Raw genomic sequence first — 19735 nt, forward strand, 5'->3', positions numbered from 1 at the left:
CTTGAAAAAATGCTCCATAATTACCAAAGGTCTCTTCATTTCCATTGTCTTTTATTTCCTTTCATGTAACACAAGCCTCTGAACACTTTAAAATAATAAGGGCTCAACTGCCTTCTGTGTAACATTCTGACCCCGAGTGATGTTTCCACTTTGATGGATGATGCCAAAGGTACCTCACACTTTCCACCCAATATCTCCTCCCCACCTAAGTGGCTACCGTTACCAAGGAAACCATTTTAGATTCTTCCTTCCCTTCTGCTAAAACCACATCCTATGGCTAAAGTCCATCCAGCAAATACCATCTCTGGCAGAGCCACATCTGCCACGCACAATATGGACTTCTAAAACATTCTGTCTACCGCAGTCCTGGACGATAGGAATTGATCATTGCTATGTACTTACTGAATTCAGATTTAAGATAATGTAAAATAAAGCCATCCCTCCCTGCCTACCTCAAATAGGTACCTGCCTACCTCAGGGATGACATTCCTCAGATTGCAAAATGCCAACAAAAATAGGCTCTGCCAACCTGACCATAAAGCCCTGCGTAACCTCAACACGTACATCGTCGAACACATCTGGATGCTCCTCGAGGAAATGACTTCTCTCTGGAATAAGGTTCATTTTGGTGAAGAGGACTCACAGCCTCCTCAGCCCAGTCTTACAGTGAGGAAGACAATTATACCGTGTTTGCTGACGTTGATCATGTGGTCAGGAAGGCTCCACCCTACTTCAAGCTGCCCAACAATGAGGAGGGTGGACCAACACCTCCCATCAGCAATTGAACAGGAAGCTAAGACCAAGCACGTTTTTATACAATATTGATAGAACTGCACAGAGATCACATACAGTGGGTCAACTCAAACAGGGTCCTACTTTCCCTGCTGCGTAAGCCACAAAACATCAGCTCTATTTTGTTTCCAGGCTTCAGAAACTAGACAAACTCAATTTGCCATTCTTTAATGGGTCTTCATGGAACCCTCTCTCTCTCAGGTTTTGGGGTTTGGGAGGGGGGTGGTTATTCATTTTTCTTGTTTTGGTTTCAATTTCTTAACCTGGAAAACAAGCACAGTCCTGTATGCCTCTGCCATATCAGAAAACTACTAACAGCCCCCTCTGGAAAAAAATTAGCAGATGGATGAGGCTACAGTCATTTGAAGCTTTTAAGTTCCATTAACATTCATTTACTTTAAGTATCTGAAAGCACATAATCCCTCAGAATTTCAAAGCAGATCGAAAATGCAGTCTGTCCTCTCAATATCTCCTCTCTCTCCCTCTCTCCCTCCATCTCTCCATCTCCTTTTTTTCTCTTGCGAAAGTACCACATAGTTTGAACTCCAGATACAGACTCTGCCACCCTGCCTACTACAAGCACAGGAATGCAGACAGAGGATGTGAGCACTCGGGGGTGGAGGCTGATGGAACGCAGATATCCTTTCAGGCCTTCTGGGAACTCAAATGTCTGACTCCACATTCTCCGAGCCAAGTATCTCCTCTGGTCAAGAAACCCCATTCAGAGTGTGTGCAGAGCCAGCCCTTCCCTTCTCTGCTGGAACCGCGGACTTCTGGAGTGGAGCAGAGTACGGTCCAACACCCCCATTTTAGAGATGAGGAAACTGAGGCCCTAGGCAAGGCCAAGACTTGTCTGGATCAACCAGAGCTAGGTTCCAGGTCTCTTGGCACTGAGGCAAATGCTCTTTTATTTACTTCTGGTTAGGGTAGCCCCCTCAGCAGCCGAGAGTCTCACCCCATCCCCCCAGCAGGGACTGGCACCTGTCAGATGGGCAGGGGCCCCACCTCACCATGTTCCTCCCCTCAGTCCCTCTCTCCCCACTGGGAATCCCCATGGTACTTTATCCCCACCACTCTCACAGGATGTGGTAGTTCACTTTTTTCTTCTCCTGAACTCTTTCTCCACATCAATAGACAGTGGCAGGGAAGGGCCAAGACTCTAAAACCAGGCTACCTGGTTCCAATCACTAGCTGTGTGATTTGGAGAAATACACCACCCTTCTGTGCTTCAGTGTTCTTATCTATAACATGCAGATAACAACAGCACCTACCTCCTAGGATCAGTGTGAGGATTCAATGAGTTAATACTTAGATGACACTTAGCCCAACACTGGTCACACTGCAAGCATTTATCATGACCAAGGAGAGGGTGGTGTAGGCTGGAGCTTCTGTCTGGTTCATCTTGGAGGCCCAGCATTTGCCTGTGAGGGATGGTGTCCATCTGGTTAGTCCCTGTAGCCCCAGCACAGAGAGGATGCTAGATTAAAAAATGTTGAATGAATGAATCTAGCACAGCACACTGCTTATAACGGGAGCTTCATTAATGCTCATTGAACGAATATGTGGATTTCCAGAATTCACGGGCTCACATAGGGAGTGTCACTGGCCAAGTTCACTAGTAGATAAATTCAGATTTGCAGGCACCAATATTTTCTATTGTTCTAAGACTTTTCTGTTAGCAGCTGCCTTGAAAAGTTTAACCAAAGCCCAGCTCTCAATTTCCAGAGCATAGTCTATACATTCTCTTGGTACATAATCACCTATTGCTTTGTGACAATGTCCTCCATTGTGCCTTATGGGGCTGACATACAATTGTTGTTTGACATTTTCCTGGTGTTACCCAGGCTTCGAAAAACAAAGTTCCAAAGACACCCTGCTTGGTATTCATCTCTGAGGGCCCAGTGAATAAAAATACCTTAATAAAAAAAGCCAACAGAAGACAACAGAGCCTTGAATCAGAAACCCTGATCTGGAACTCTATTTAAGAGTTTAAGTGCTTACTCAGAAAAAAGTTCTACAGAAGGGGCAGGTTCGGAAGCCAGAGGATGTCTGGAGATGGCATTGAGGACAGACACAGAAAGTATCTGGAGCTTCTCAAATGAAAGGCAATTTACAAGAACAAAATACTTTAGTCACCTCAGAGGCTTGAATTGAAACCTGGCCTTGAACAAATAAACACTTGGCTGATCGCTGGCCAAAATGCTTAGCAGGAGACTTTTATTGTCTGGGACACAAATCTACCTGGAGCTCAGCCAGATGGTACCTGGGATGTGTAGGAGGGGACTCCCGAGGGCCATTGAGAGATTGAGAAGATGCCAAGTTCTTCCCAGAGGCGGCACGCCCTGGGGCCCCACCCAGCGAGGGCCTATCTTAGGGAGCAGGCCCTCCCCACCAGCCAAGATACACCTGACCTGCCAGGCCTCTCATCCTGTGACCTCACGACAGCTTCACAGGAGTGAGGAGAAAGGGGGTAATGCAGACGTCCCACAGCAAGAGGCTTTTTCTGTGATCCAAAAGCTCCAAAGAATTTTTTTTTCTAAACACCCTGGTTTTTTAAGTGTATGCAAATTCCCTGGTAGATGAACAAAGTGGGGAAAGCACCTCTTTCAGGGCTTTGGGGCTAAAGCCAGAGAAAAACAGACAAGCATGAAAAACTGTCCAAAGCCCCTTCCCTTGGCCAGGGAGTTCCCAGAATTTTTATCCGCAGACTCTGACACCCACGCTGCCAGCCTGCCTCTGCTCTTTGGGCCCTTTTGTTCCTGCTTCCAAGGAGCCAGGAAGGACTAGACTCCACCCATGTGCCTCCACCAAGGCTCCTGCTGAAGGATGCTGGCGCCTGGCTAGCCCGCACGCACTTACACACATCCACTCCCAAAAACCCCGGAGCTGGTGCGGTGGGCAAGGCAGTCCAGGCTCTGCGTCCTGGTTCTGCCATCTTTTCTCTGCTCTGAGCTTCAGTTCCTTCATTAGAAATTGAAAACCATAATTTCTGCCTCCATAATTGTCTCACATTAAGTCAAGGTTTATAAAGCTTAATAAGTAGGGGTTGTTAATTATCTTTTTCTTGTAGATTACTAACATTGAGAAAAGGCAGCGGTGGGAATTCCTCAAAGCCTCCCACTGTCCTTCATAATAAATTTCCAAATCCTTCCCAGCCCAGGAGGCTCTGCTTGGCCTTCCTCACTGTAACTTCCTCAATACACCCTGTTCTTTCCAACTCTGAGCCTTCAAACATGCTGTTCCCTGCATCTGGCATGCTCTAACCCCTCCTCATCCCCAAGAACTAGTTGAAAAGGCTCATTCTTGGAGGAGCAGATCCCAGACTCCCCTAATCCTAGTACAGCTCTGATAATCTGTCTCATGACGTACTGTTATTTTCACTCACAGCACTTAACCCATTTATAACTATGTATTTGTGTGTACCGCCCCTTCCTCTTCCAGTAGCCAGCAAATTCCATTTGGCCAGGCGCTGAGACCCTGGATTCATTCTTCGCTGTATCCCCAAAACTTGGGAGATTCCTGGCGCCAGCAAGGTCTTCTGATAATATCTGTTGAATGAGTGTGTTGAAGAATTGAAGCCCCAAAGAGCCAGGAGGAACCAGAAGCTACAAATAGCTCTCTAACAGCTTTCAACACCAGGCTGGGGAGCAAGCAAAGCACTTCATACCCATGGGAAAGCCAGAAAAACAATCGCCAGCTCATTATCAGAAATGCTAAAGCATCCACAATTCACTCAATGGAGAACTCCCTTTTCTGGGCTCTGAGTTCCACTGGTCCAGGCCTCTTGGAAGATTGCCAGAGCCCCAAAAGACATAAAACCTACTGGGGTGTAAAGAAGAAGGGATGAGTATGGATTTTCTTAAAAAGGTAGTGTACGTGGAACAGGCCACTGCATTTTCAATGGGGTGTATTTAAATACTATCATGTCTACCTGAGTCCCATCCTGGGAAACTCCAGGCCTGGTTTCTGTTTTCTCAAATACCCATCACACCTGTCTGGGTGAATGCTTTAGAATATGTTTAGAAACACAGAATGTCTGCCTGTGTTTTATTACACCCAAGCTAACAATCTCAGTGCACTGAGATGATATTTACCCAAAAATAAACATCATAATCCACTCTAATAATGTCGGTCAATACCAGTATCACCATCCCCCACCACGAGTGGATATTAGGTCATCCAGTGTAAGCAATGGTTGAGGTTTAAAGGTTATAAATCGGTGTGGTGCAGGTGTTCCCATGTTCATTCCATAAGCAGGCAGAGGCAGGCAGTTCTTTGGAAGGGCCTTGTACCCAGAAGGACAGCTCTACAAAGAGCACAAGCACATCTGTGGGTCAATTCCAGGAGGCAAGCATAGGGGTGGGGAGGTGGGCAGAGAGGGAGGGACACTCACTGAGTCCCGTTCAGTGGTTAGAATCTGGATTTCTGCTTCAAATCCTGGGTGCAGCACTAACAATCTGTTGACTTTGGGCTGGTTATTTAATCTCATTGAGCCTCAACTGTCTCATCTGTAAAATAGGAGAAACGATAACTACAGTATAGGGTTGTTGGGAAGATTAAGTGAGCTAAAAAGCCAAAACAAAACAAAAACCTAAAGCCCTTTGACCAGTGTTGTACATTGTAAATCTATGAAAGTGTTTGCTATCAGACGCATCTTTATTTCATTTCATCAAAGCCTCAAGCCAAACCTTCCACACTGATAGTTATCCCCTTTTTACAGATAGAAAAACTGAGGCTCATGAGGGTTAAGTAGCTTATTCAAAGCCACACAGCTAGTAGATGGCAAGACCAGCACTTGAACCCAATCATCATAATTACCATTTCCTGAAAGCCAGGTGGTATGCTGAGCACTTCACAGCAACAATTTCATCAAATACTCAAAACCACTCTGTAAGGAAAGAATTACTATAACTATTTCATACAGAGGAGGACACAGGGTTGGAGAGGTTAACTATCTTGGCTGAGGTCACACAGTTAAGGAACAAAGCAGGGGCTTGATCCCAGTTCTGACACCAAAGCTCATGGTCTCTTCCATTTAAGTCCTGCCTAATATTTGTTATAGATCTAGTAACTCCACTTGAAAATCATCAACATGCCTGAATTCATATTAAATGTAAAACACTGGCCTTGTTAAGTGGAGTCCAGGAATGGCCCTCTCCATGAAGGGGCCTGCTGTCCTGAATCACAAGGAGTTAGGATATCTCCAAAGAAAAGCCTAGCTTTCCACCCAGTTCCTTCTAGAAGGTTTGGTTTGGGGTCATAGATAGCAACTGGGGAATGTGTTAAAACGAAGCACGGGAAGTTCTTAGTCATTAGACTTTCATCTTTTGGGAATTAGAACAACACAAATATTTTCTCACATAAATCATCATCTGGTCCCAGCTCTGCTACCATGGAGTGGTTTTCCTTAGCAATATGTGACTGCCCTACCCAGCTAAGTGTGACTCTGAAAATATCTACCAAGTCATTCCATCCTCCCAACTCTTTTCTGTCCTTAACCTGTATCATGGGGATGACACAGAGAACGGCCAATATCAACATCCTAATACAAAGATATAGCAGTGGTGACTTCTCATGGTTTTTGGCTTTTTTTTTTTTTTTTTTTTTTTGGCTGTGTTGGGTCTTCGTTGCTGCACATGGACTTTCTCTAGTTGCGAGGAGCAGGGGCTACTCTTCGTTGCGGTGCGCGGGCTTCTCATTGTGCCGGCTTCTCTTGTTGCGGAGCATGGGCTCTAGGTGTGCAAGCTTCAGTAGTTGTGGCTTGCGGGCTCTAGAGCGCAGGCTCAGTAGTTGTGGCGCACGGGCTTAGTTGCTCCACGGCATGTGGGATCTTCCCAGACCAGGGCTCAAACCCATGTCCCCTGCATTGGCAGGTGGATTCTTAACCACTGCTCCACCAGGGAGGCCCAGGTTAATATTTTAGTAAAACATGAGGGGCTTCCCTGGTGGTGCAGTGGTTAAGAATCTGCCTGCCAATGCAGGGGACACAGGTTCGAGCCCTGGCCCGGGAAGATCCCACATGCCGTGAAGCAACTAAGCCCGTGCGCCACAACTACTGAGCCTGCGCTCTAGAGCCCGCGAGCCACAACTACTGAACCTGATGGCCACAACTACTGAAGCCCATGCACCTAAGCCCGTGCTCCACAACAGGAGAAGCCACCGCAATGAGAAGCCCATGCACCACAATGAAAAGTAGTCCCTGCTCCTCACAGCTAGAGAAAGCCCACGTGCAGCAACGAAGACCCAACACAGCCAAAAAGTAAAAATTAATTAATTAATTAATTAAAATATTAACCTACCAAAAGCTGGTGCTGATCTGGTGCTTTGCAAATTACCTGGACCCTCATGTTGACCTATTCATTAGTTCCATAGAAAACTATAGTTTTCTTTAAAGGAAAATGACTACTCAGCAAAAAAAATACCAAAGTGACACCTTACTGGAGAGTACTCTAAATGATTTTAATGAAGTATAATATAACACAAAATTGCCTTACAAAATTGCCTTGCTGGTTCTGAAATGGAGCAGGACCCTATGGTACTTCCCTACCATGTCCTCCGCCTGTCTTTTGTCTGTGGAAAAACTTCAGCTAAAGAATTAGTTTAATCAGAGAAGTGAGAAAATGCAGAAACAAAGGAAAACAGTCCAACAAGACTAAATAATAGTAGTTTAGTCATTAAGCATGGTTAAGGACCTTTAGTTCCTCCTCAAGGGCTGTAGATAATATTCTGAGCCATCTCCTGTAAGCTGTCTTGTAGATACTGAATCGCCCACCTAGTGAAAGAAGTTAACTACATGTTGACCTTACTGTAGCCATGACATAAGCTGCCACAAGTCTGTGAATTGGCCTCAAAGAAATGAAAACAAACCGACCCTGCAACTGAAGACTATCTGTACCTAAAACAACCAAGATGACACTGGTCAGACCACCACGTGACCAATTTCAAGATGCCTGTCAAAGCTGACTGCACAGTTTCTGCATGTAGCCCCCTACCTCCATCTATAAAAGCTCTTGCCCACTGATTGTCAGTGGGGGGAGTCGGCCTTTGGACAGGCGTCCACCCTCTCCCCCGGTTGCCGGCATCCAAAATAAAGCAAACTTTCCTTTCCACCAACCTGGCCTCTTTAATGGCTTTTGAATGGCAAGCAGTCGGACCCCACTTTCAGTTACAGTTCTATAGAGGCAGATCCCTTGTTAGGGCACTGCGCCCCTTCTGAGGGTCAAGGTAAGATTCCCCTCAGAGTAACAGCATCCCACGCCGCACTGGCTCAGCTCCAGAGGGTGGGAGGATGGTGAAGGGGAGGAGGGATGGTAGTGAGCTTGCCTTGGCCAACTCTGCACCAAAATTTCTGCCCACAGTTTGGTCTGTGGCAGTTTCTAGATAAAATACAAAAAGAAGAATTCAAGCCAGAATGTCTTGCTTTGACAAACTTTCTAGCACTGAGTAAAAACCATCAATTAATTGAAATGGCAATGATTAGTTGCCTCTTACTACAAGAGTCAAGTTTGGAAAAAACACTTGCTGTCACTGAGTGTTTGATGCACCAAAGAGTTTCCCTCAAAACAACTTTGGACCCTACAGATGGATGAAAGGAAGCCCTCTGTATGAAACTCAACTGACTTTGCCCAGAAGATAAAAGGAAACAGGACTTCCAGAAACCTGCAAAATACCTACAGCTTCTGCATGACAAATCTTCAGCACAAGTATAAACTTTACCTTTTTAAATTTCACCTTGCCTCAAACCCCCCAAAAAGAAGAATCGTAGAAGGAACTGGTAATATAAACCTCAAATCCTAGGTTTATGACTTAAATATCGAGTAAACATTGAACTCTTTTCTTTGGATAAAAAGAGACAAGAATTTGATATTCTCATTAGGCAAGTTAGCGATAGCACTGTAAAAATACACTTGATCTTTATACCTACATTACATCACTGTTTACAATATTTCTAATGTCTAATCTAAAATAAACAGTGCTGCTGTTACTATCAAAGTGATCATCAATGACAAACAGAGCGGGACGAATGTGAAAGGTTCAGCTGGGATACCCCCTGACACTTGTAGGATGTGGGTCCTCCCTTCTCCAAATTCCTGACTTCTTGATCATCCAGGAAGGATTCACTTTCCCTAGGCCAAGAGTCAGTAGCAAAACAGGTACAACCGGGGCACGGCCTGAGGATGCTGCCAAAAGGGAGGTCATCTATGTGTGCCCATGCCAATTCTGAGACCCTGTAAACAGCCCAGCTTTGGGGGAGCCCATTTTTTGATATATGGGCCAGTGGGGTGGAGGAAGTCTCAAGATTAAGGACCACTTTCTTTTGCCAAGAAATTCATTCCTATCGCATGGCGTAAAACTGTATTCCAGAGCCATTAATAAGCCCTGTTGGGGGAGAGGGTGGTGGCCCGAAATTCCAGACTACAAAGTACACAGTGCCCGAGGGGGAAGGAGCTACAGAGCCCTCCCCTGAGCAGGGCAGGAGAAGAACAGGAGAATGGAGCAACTACTGGCCACTCTCCCTCACCGTGGCTGTACTAAATAAACAATTGTTGAACACAAATCACCACTGCAGTGGCTAATAACTGCCACTGATGGAGCAGCTACCATGTGCACCCGCCGTGCCAGTCGCTTGATACACCCTATCTCATTTAACCTCAGGACAGAGCTACTATTTTTATCCCCATTTTACGAGAAAGAAAACAGGGGTTCAGAGAGATCACATATAACATGCCCATGGTCACGCATCACAGAAGTGACAGAATCTGAATCGGGGCCCAGGTTTGATGGGCTCCAAAGCTTGAACTTAAATTTCTTCATTACACAAAAACACAATCTACTCTTCTTAGACCCTCTGGAAGCCCTCTCTTCTCCTAGGCTGTCGTTTGTTTTAAATCCACCTTTCTTATCTGCAGTAAAAGTCTGTGTCTCGTCCAGTGGTCCCACTTGCTGAGATTAGAGCTATCTGTCCCCAGGGTGAGAACAGGATAAATCCTGTGCACTCCCAATATCCAAGGTGGAGTTACTATTCCCTGGATGTGGGAAATCTCAGATAGGGGGCTTTTAGGAGGGACAAACCCGACCCTGTGGCAAGCACAGCTGGCTTCATCCTTAAAGCAGAAAACCCAGTAGTTGTCAAGGCCATGGGTTTACTGGCTTCCCGCAACTTAATTCTAAATGCCAACAATGGAGGCATTTCCCAGAAAGCAGAAATAAGGGGGCACCGTGATCTGGCAATCCTTCCGTTTTTCACAATATGCCAAAAGGCTCTCTGCATATCTGAGGCTGCATATCTGTTCTGAACACACTGTTCAGGCCACCCTGCCAAGCCTTGTCTCATTTCCCTTCTTTGCGTTTCAGGAAGCTGGAGGGAGGTCCACTGCCCCCTCCCCAGGGTCACGCAAGGCACTGGGAGCAGCCGGATCCGTCTGCAGGCTGTACTCCATCAAGGCCCCCGCCGGCCTTTCCACCTTCTCTTGGCAGCCACACTTTGGTCATTGTTGCTCAACGCTGAACGCACAGTGGAATCAGCTGGGGATACAGAGGCCTGGGTCCCACCCCCAGGGATTCTGATAGATTCAGCCTGGGCATCTGAATTTTACAAACGCCCCAGGTGATTCTAAGGTACAGGCAGGATTGAGAAGCTCTGCCTGGACCACCGTGGGATAAACGATTCCCCCGACGCTGAAGTTCATCCCCCTGAACTTTCGTGGCATGCCACAAACTCCCGAGTTTCTCCGCCTTGCTTCACCCGGGGCTCTTCTAGAGCAGCTTTGAATCCCGTCCGCTCGCACGATGACGCCTCCCTGCTCCTCCTCCCTCGCAGCGCCCAGGACCCCAGAAAACTTGTGCCCCGCGCGACCCACCCCCGTCGCTGGGACTTACGTGGTCGCCAGGTGTGCAGACGTCGCAGCAGCAGGGAGCGAGAGCCTGATGCGCTGGGAGGGCGCGGGCGGGAACACCGAGACTGGGGAGTGCCGGGCCGGGAGCGCGCGGCGCCCGCAGCTTCACCAGGGCCAGGGAGGGAGCAGCCGCGGCACCGGCCGGGAACGGGAACTGGCCCGACCGCAGCGAAGGCCGCGCCCCTGTGGCCGCGCCCCGAGCCTCCGCGGCCTGCGCGGAGAAGCCGAGGCCGGGCCCGGGCGAGCGAGTCGGGCTCAGCGGGGCGGCCGCTCGCCCGGACCGGGCGCGGGAAGCCGGGAGATGCGGCGCGCAGAAAGTGGCCCGGGGCAGCCGGGAGGGGCGGTCCCTGCCCCAGCAGAGCGGCCAGGCCTGAGAGCTCGCCCAGGGGTGACACATTGCGAACCAGACGCCAGCTCCGTCTCAGCCTCCGCCAGCCCAGGCCCGTCCCCCTAAATGAGCCAACCGGAGGCAGCAGCACCTGAGCAAGATGGTGAAACGCCTGTTAAAACGTGAAACGTGCTCCCGGGTGAAACTCGCGTTAAAACGTGACACGTGCTCCCCGGTGAAAAGTAGCTCAAAATCATCAAACCTTTTACGACAGAGCATATACTTCGATTTATACTTTTTAAAATGTAAGCTTTTCTTCATGTCCTTAAATCTCTTCTTGGCAGTGTACATTTTATAGTCTATACATTATGCTGTGAAGGCATGTAAGGGAGTTTTTAACATGCTAATACCTTTCCCAATAAAATGTTTTTTAAACGTTTTAAATGGAGAATCTACATAAGGCATAACGATGCTATAAATGTTATCACATCCACACTAAAGTACAGTCATATGAACACATATGCTCATGAATATTTAGATTACCATCAAAGGCTGCCTTCTGAGAAAAGTTTGTTCCTAACTCAAAAGTGAAACTTTGCAAACGTAAAATTGATGGGCTACCTTGTGCAAACTTGTAAGCCCCAATATAGAGATACTAAAGATACCAATTCCTCCAGTTTATACCCTTACATGAACCTCTGGTAGAAAAATTACAAAATTTTTCTTTTCTCTAGGATTCTGGATTTTATCCTCCATATCTTTTAAACTCTCATATTTTCCATATCCTGTTTCTGCGTTCTGAATAACTTCTTCAGTTGTCTTTCCATTAATCAATTATTTTGTGGCTATTCGAACCCCGCTGTTACCCATCTGTGTTAGGCGGAATAGTCCCTACACCTGGAACCTGTGAATATGGCAAAGGAGAATTAAAGTAGCAGGTGGAATTAAGGGTGCAAATCAGCTGACCTTGAGATGGGAAGATAATCATGGACTACTGGTATGGGCCCGATGTAATCACAAGGGTCCTTATAAATGGAAGAGGGAGGCAGAAGAAGAACTAAAGAGATAGCAGCCTGAGAAGGATTTGGCCTGATGTTGCTGGTTTTGAAGATGGAGGAATGGGGCTATGAGCCAAGAAATGAGGGTGGCTTCTAGAAGCTGGAAAAGGCAAGGAAATGGGTTCTCCAGTAGAGCCTCCAGAAGTAATGCAGTCCTGCTAACACTTTGATTTTAGCCCAGTGAGACTCACTTTAGACTACTGACCTCCAGAACCGTTAAGATAATAAATTTGTGTTGTTTTATGCCACTAAATTTGTGGTAACCTGTTACAGCAGCAATAGGAAACCAATACACCATCCATTTAAGTTCTTAATTTCAACAATAATATATTTTCTAAGAGTGTTTTGGTTCTATTTCTAATTTTCTTGGTCATTTTTAATAGTCTCCTGTTCACTGCTGATTCCATCACTTAAAAAATTCATACATAGTTATTTTTGTTTTTAATTAAACTTTTTATTGGGGATAATTGTAAATTCACATGCAGCTGTAAGAAATAATGCAGAGAGACCCTTATACCCTTAACCCAATTTCCCTTCATGGTAACGTCTTGCAGAACCAGGCTGTAGGCACTGATACAGTCAAAATACAGAACATTTCCACCACTACAATGATCCCTCATGTTGCCCTGTTATACCACTCCCTCCTTAACCCCTGACAATCACTAATCTGTTCCCCATTTCTATGTCATTTCGAGAACGTTATATAGGGGCTTCCCTGGTGGCGCAGTGGTTGAGAATCTGCCTGCTAATGCAGGGGACACGGGTTCGAGCCCTGGTCTGGGAAGATCCCACATGCCGCGGAGCAGCTAGGCCCGTGAGCCACAACTACGGAGCCTGCGCGTCTGGAGCCTGTGCTCCGCAACAAGAGAGGCCGCGATAGTGAAGAGGCCCGCGCACCGTGATGAAGAGTGGCCCCCGCTTGCCGCAACTAGAGAAAGCCCTCGCACAGAAATGAAGACCCAAAGCAGCCAAAAAAATAAAAATAAATTAAAAAAAAAAAGAACGTTATATAAATGGAAGCACACAGTATGTACTGGGATTTTGTGATCTTGTTTTGGGATTGGTTTTGTTCACTCAGCATAATTCTCTGGAGATTCGTCTAGGGCATTGCATGTATCAATAGTTCTTTCTTTTTTATTACCGAGTAGTATTTCATGGTATTACCTCAGGGATACCACAGTTTAACCATTCACATGTTGAACAACATTTGGATTATTTCCCATTTTTGGCTATTATGACTAAAGCTGCTATAGACATTAAACTACAGGTTTATATGTGAACATAAGTTTTCATTTCCCTGGGATAAATGCCCAGGAGTGCAACTGATAGGTCATATGGTGGTTGCATGTTTAGTTTAAGAAACAGCCAAACTCTTTTCCACAGTGGCTGGACCATTTACATTCCCAACAGCAATGTCTAAGTGATCCAGTTTCGCAACACCTTCATCAGCATTTGGTGCTGTCACGATGTTTTATTTTAGCCATTCTGATAGGTGTGTAGTGTATCATTATAGTTTTAATTTGCTAATGATGTTGAACATCTTTTTATGTGCTTATTTGCCATCTGTGTCTCCTCTTGGGTGGAATGTCTCTTTGTCTCATTCATTTATTAATTGGATTGTTTGCTTTTTTACTGTTGAGTTTTGAAAGTTCTTTATGTATTGTAGATAATAGGCCTTTGTTAGATATGTGATTTGCAAATATTTTGTCCCACTCCAAGCTTGTCTCTTCATTCTCTTAATAGGATCTTTCACAGAGCAAACATTTTCAATTTTGATGCTCCCTAGTTTATCAGTTTTTCCTTGTATGGATCATGCTTTTGGTATTCAATCTAAGAACTCTTCAAAAAACCCTAGATGTCAAAGAATTTCTCCTTTTTTTCCCCAAAAGTTTAGTTTTATGTCAGACATTTGAGTTAATTTTGAGTTAATTTTGGAATGAGACTTAAGGTTAATTTTATTATAATTGTTACTTTTGCCTGTGGATGTCCAATTGCTGCTACAGAATCACCATTGAAAAGCTATCTTTCCTCCATTAAATTACCTCTCCACCTTTGTGTGGGTCTATTTCTGGGTTATCCATTCTGTTCTATTGATCTGTGTGTTTATCCCTCTGCCAACACCATACAATCTTGAATTGGGTCAATGGATTCCTACCATTTTATTCTTTTTTTTCAAAGTTGCTTTACCTATTCTAATTCCTTTGCCTTTCCATATAAATTTTAGAAAAATAATCTTGCTGGGATTTTGATAGGAATTGTGTTAAACCTGTATTGGAGAGAATTGACATCTTTATTATATTGAGCCTTCCAAACCATGAACATGGTATGCCTCTCCATTTATTTAGATCTTTGATTTCTTTCATCAGTGTTTTGTAGTTTTCAGTATACAAGTCTTACACATGTTTGGTTAAGTTTGCACTTAAGTATTTCCTTTTAAAAAATTGTATATGTTGTTGGTAAGAATGTAAAATTGTTCAGCCAACACGGGAAACAGTTTGGCAGTTCCTCAAAAAGTTAAACATAGAATTACCATATGACCCAGCAATTCCACTCCTTGGTATAAACCCAAAATAAGTGACAAGAGGTACTGAAAAATATATATGTACACACATGTTCATAGTAGCATTATTCACAATAGTCAAAAGGTGAAAACAGTCCAAATGTCCATCAATGGATGGATAAACAAATCGTTGTACACATACGATAGAATATTATACAGCCACGAAAAAGAATGAAGTGTTGATACATGCTACAGTGTTGATAAGCCTCAAAGATATTATGCTAAGTGAAAGAAGTCAGACATAAAAGGTCACATATTTTATGAGTCCTTTAATATGAAATAACCAGAATAGGTAAATTCATAGGGACAGAAAGTAGATTGATGTTTGCCAGGGAATGGGGCAGGGGGAGGGAAGAATGGATATGTGGTTCCTTTTGGGGTGATGGAAATGCTTTGGAAGTAAATAGTGATGGTGGTTGGACAACATTGTGAGTGTATTAAATGCTACTGAATCGTTCACTTCCAAATGGTTAATTTTATGTTATGTGAATTTCATCACAATTAAAAAGTTACAGTTAAAAAAAGCAATTGTAAATGGTATTATATTTTTAATTTCAGTGTCCAAGTGTTCTAGTATATAGCAATACAATTGATTTTTGTATGTTTATCTTGTATTCTGTGACCTTGCTGAACTGACTTCTTGGTTCTAAGGGATACTTTTTTATAGATTCCTAGGGCTTTTCTACATAGATAATCATGTCATCTGTACATAGAGACTGTTTCATTTATTTCTTTCCCATCTGTATGCCTTTCATTTCCCTTTCTTGCCTCACTACACTGGTTAGAACTTCCAGTACTATGTTGAATAAGAATAGTGAGAGCAGACATCCTTGCCTTGTCCCCAGTTTTAAGGGGAAAGCATTCAATCTTTTACTGTTAAGTATAATGTTAGCTGTAGGTATTTTATAGATGCTCTTTATCAAGTTGTTGATGTTCCCTTCTGTTCCTATTTTTCTGAGGAATTTTTTTTATCATAAATGGGTATTGAATTGTGCCAAACACTTTTATGCATCTACTGATGTGATCACATGACTTGTAATAATAGTTAAAATACAGTGGATTACTTTGATTGATGTTCAAGTATTGAACCAGCCTTGCAGCTCTGGAATAACCCGCCTTGGTCATGGTATAGAATCCTTTTTATGTATTGCTAAATTCTATTTGCTAGTATTTTTTTAAGGATCTTTGAATCAATATTCATAAGGGATATTGGTCTGCAGGCTTATTTTTGTTTGGTTGGTTTTTTCTACTGTGCCTGGTTTTGGTATACTGACTTCACTAGCTTCACAAAATGAATTGGTAAGGGTTACCGTAATGCCCCCTGTCTCTGGTAATTTTCTTTGCCCTGAAATCTACTTTATCTAATAAAGCCACTCATTCTTTTCTTTGATTAATGTTTGCATCATATATCTTTTTCTATCCTTTTATTTTCAAGCTGCTTATACTGTTATAGTTGAAGTGAGTTTCTTGTAGACAGCATAAATAAGGCTGGGCCATGTTTTTAATCCACTCCACCAGTTTCTGTGTTTTAATTGGTGTCCTGAGATCATTTACATTGAAGGTACTTATTGATATGTTAGGGCAGTGGTCCCCAACCTTTTTGGCACCAGGGACCGGTTTCATGGAAGACAATTTTTCCATGAATGGGGGGGCGGATTGTTCAGGCGGTAATGCAAGCGATGGGGGGGGGATGGTTCAGGCAGTAATGGGAGTGATGGGGAGCAGCAGATGAAGCTTCACTCGCTTGCCCACCGCTCACCACCTGCTGTGTGGCCCAGTTCCCCAGGGGTTGGGGATGCCTGTGTTAGGGTTTTTGGTTTTTGGTTTTTTTTTTTACTTTTGGCTGCATTGGGTCTTCATTGTTGCATGCAGGCTTTCTCTAGTTGCGGCAAGCGGGGGCTACTCTTCATTGCGGTGCACGGGCTTCTCATTGCAGTGGCTTCTCTTGTTGCAGAGCACGGGCTCTAGGCGCACTGGCTTCAGTAGTTGTGGCACGCAGGCTCAGTAATTGTGGCTCACAGGCTCTAGAGTGCAGGCTCAGTAGCTGCGGAGCGCGGGCTTAGTTGCTGCGTGGCATGTGGGATCTTCCAGTACCAGGGTTCAAACCCATGTCCCCTGCATTGGCAGGTGGATTCTTAACTGCTGCACCATCAGGGAAGCCCCTATAATTGTTTTAAATAGTACCTCTACACATATTCAGAGCCACACTCACAATATTTTAATTTTTGCTTCAACCATTATGTAGGAAACTCAAGAGAAGGAAACTCTATTGTATTTATCCATACTTTTGCTTACCATGTTATTTTTTTCCTTTCTGATGTTTCCAAGTTCCTTCTTTTATCATTTCCTTTCTGTTAAGAGAACTTCCTTCAGTCATTCTTTTAGGGTAGGTCAGTTGGCCACAAATTTTCCTAGTTTTCCTTTATCTGAGAATGTCTTGATTTTTCCCTTCATTCTCAAAGGCTATTTTCACTGGATTCTGGGTAGACAGTCCTTTTCTTTCAGCACTTGAAAAATGTGCCACTTCCTTCTGGTCTCCCTGGTTTCTGATGAGAAATCTGGTGTAATTGAAATTGCTTTTCTCCTGTAGGTAAGGTATCATCTCTTACTTGCTGCTCTCAAGAATTTTTGTCTTTAGTGTTCAGAAGTTTGACTACAGTGTGTCTGGTGTGGATTTCTTTGGGTATATGTTTGGAGTTCACTCAGATTTTTCTTTTCTTTTTAAATGTTAATTACTATTTATTAGACAACAGCTGTATACCAGCCATTGTGCTGGGCATTTTATGTACACTATTGCTAATCCCACCCACAAACTTGGGAGTTAGGTGTCTGTTAGGTTAAACCATGTGAGACTGTCATGGCTTCATTAAACTTCTTTAATCTGTAGGTTTGTGGCTTTTGCCAAATTCAGAATGTTTAAACCATTATTTCTTTGGGCACTTTTTCAGCCTGTCCTCTTTCCTCTCCTTCTGAGACTCCCATGACACAAATGTTAGATCTTCTGTTATATCCCCACAGGTCCCTAAGGCTCTGTTTTGTTTTTTGGGTTTTTTTTTCAGTCTGTTTTCTCTCTGCTTTTCAGACCAGGTTAATGTCTATTGTTCTGTCTCCCAGTTCACTGATTCTTTCCTCTGTTCCCTCCATTCTGCTGTTGGACCCATCCACTGAGTTTTTAATTTCACTTACTGTATTTTTCAGTCCTAAAATTTCCATCTAGTTCTTCTTTATACCTTCTGTTTCTTTACTGAGAATGTTTGTGTTTTCATTTGTTTCAAACACATACCTCACTGCTCACTAAAGCATTTTTATGATGTCTGCTTTAAAATCTTTGTCAAATAATTTTAACATATCTGTCATTGTCTGTTTTGGCATCTACTGATTGTCTTTCTTCATTTAGTTTGAGATCTTCCTGGTTCTTGGAATGATGAGTGATTTTTTCAGTTGAAGCCTGGACATTTTGGAAATTATGAGACTCTGGATCTTATTGAAATCTCCTATTTTAGCCGGATTACTCTGAAACCATTCCAGCAGAGGAAGGTGAGGGCCACTGCCTCAATACTGCTAAATGGAGGTAGAAGTTCAGGTTCTCCCCCAGCTTCTGGCGTCACCCAAGGGAGGGTCACCTTGTTACTGCTGAGGGGAGGTAGGAGTCTCAGCTTCCCACTAGGTCTCCACAGATACCTCCTTGGCTGGGAGGAGTAGGAATGCCTCATTACTGCCCCCTACATGGCCTTCACTGACACCACAGGGAAGGGTGGCTTTGTTACCACTGGGTGATAAAGTCCTAATCTGCCACTTGGCCTCCTCTGACACCACCCAGCAGGGACAGGGAGGGGCACCTTGCTACTGCCAGATGGGGTTTTAAGTAGAGGCTCCTCACATGGTCTCCACTGACACTACTGGGGGGGAGGGGGAGTGATTGTTACTGCTGGGTGGCTCTCTACTCAGCCTTTTCTGACACTACCCTGGCAATGGTGGTGGGGGACAGGGTTAGGGTGCCTTGTTACAACCTGGCAAGGGTGGAAGTCCAGGCTTCCCTCTTGACCTTTTGCTGGCTTGGGTGGAGGTGACGGTTCCATAGTTTTTCTCCGTGGTGTTTGGCTGGGGTAAAGCACTTATTCTCTAAGTTTTATGTGGCTAGATTGTCCACTTCTCAGTCCTTTGGCTAGAGAGCAGCTTTTCTTGGTTTTTTTTGTTGTTGTTGTTTGTTTGTTTTTCATCTCTGCTGATGCTCATTGGTGCTTTCAGGTTGCTGGCTTCTTCAGCTAGAAGTCTGAGATGCATGAGGCAAAAGAAAATCCAGGGAATTCAGCACCATGTCATGCCTTGGGTCCTAAGGTCTCTAGCTGTTCTGCTTGTTTTATATATTATGTTCAGGGATTTTAGTTGTACTTAACTAAAGGAATAGGGAAGAGTATGTCTATTCCATCTTCCCAGAAGTCAAAGTCTCCAAATATACTTATATTCTGTTTTTGATCATTTCAGTATCCTAAAACCTTAGGGATGTAAATTTGTTTTTTCTGTTCTCATTCATAGTGTATCATTTTCCTATTATCTTTTAAAATTTTAAGTGGAAAACCTGAGAACCTGAATTAGGATCACTTTCTTCAGAGAGGATTTGCATCTATCTCTGCTGGGAGCCACCAGGCTTACTAACTGGGGACTGTTTTAGTTCTCTTCAAGGGTCCTAGTTTCATACAGAATTCTCAGATTCAGTTTTCCTGTCCTGCAGCAGGAATGCTCAAGGCTTAGTCATCTAATTCTGGGGCTATTATTGGCAAGGACATCCAGGCCATTTGTTTACCATTACTGTCTAGCCTTTCAGCTCACTTTATCTTCTTTCTTTTTGTGGGAGAGGGATTGGTGCAAGTTCAAGATTTTCCTTATTTTCTTTCAAGCCCAGAAATGCTTTTCAAAAACTATGTTTGCTATAGTATATCCAGGAGCTGGTTGTATTGTGGTTAGAGGGCCAAAATCACTGGTAGAAATGGAAATTCCTTACATATGACATTTGCTAGTACTACCTTGAAAACAACCAGAAAAAATAGTCATGATTAACAGATTTTTGTTAAAAGGCCAGACATGAAGATTTTATTGTTAA

General features: G+C 44.0%; 1 protein-coding gene across 3 annotated transcripts in view; it reads right to left on the reverse strand.

Moving 5' to 3' along the window:
• Positions 1 to 19592, reverse strand: part of NOD1 (nucleotide binding oligomerization domain containing 1) — a 143074-nt gene extending 123482 nt beyond the window's left edge. For 2 of the 3 annotated variants that reach the window (XM_082471737.1, XM_082471736.1), the window contains exon 1: positions 10672 to 13049. The gene's annotated coding sequence lies outside the window, so the exon portion shown is untranslated. Of the gene's footprint in view, positions 1 to 10671 lie in introns of all 3 variants that reach the window. The other variant, XM_082471739.1, reaches the window with a different exon arrangement.
• Between the last annotated feature and the right edge of the window lie 143 nt (positions 19593 to 19735).

The sequence above is a fragment of the Balaenoptera physalus genome (genome assembly GCF_965194825.1).
Source record: "Balaenoptera physalus genome assembly, chromosome: 8".
Classification (NCBI taxonomy): domain Eukaryota; kingdom Metazoa; phylum Chordata; class Mammalia; order Artiodactyla; family Balaenopteridae; genus Balaenoptera; species Balaenoptera physalus.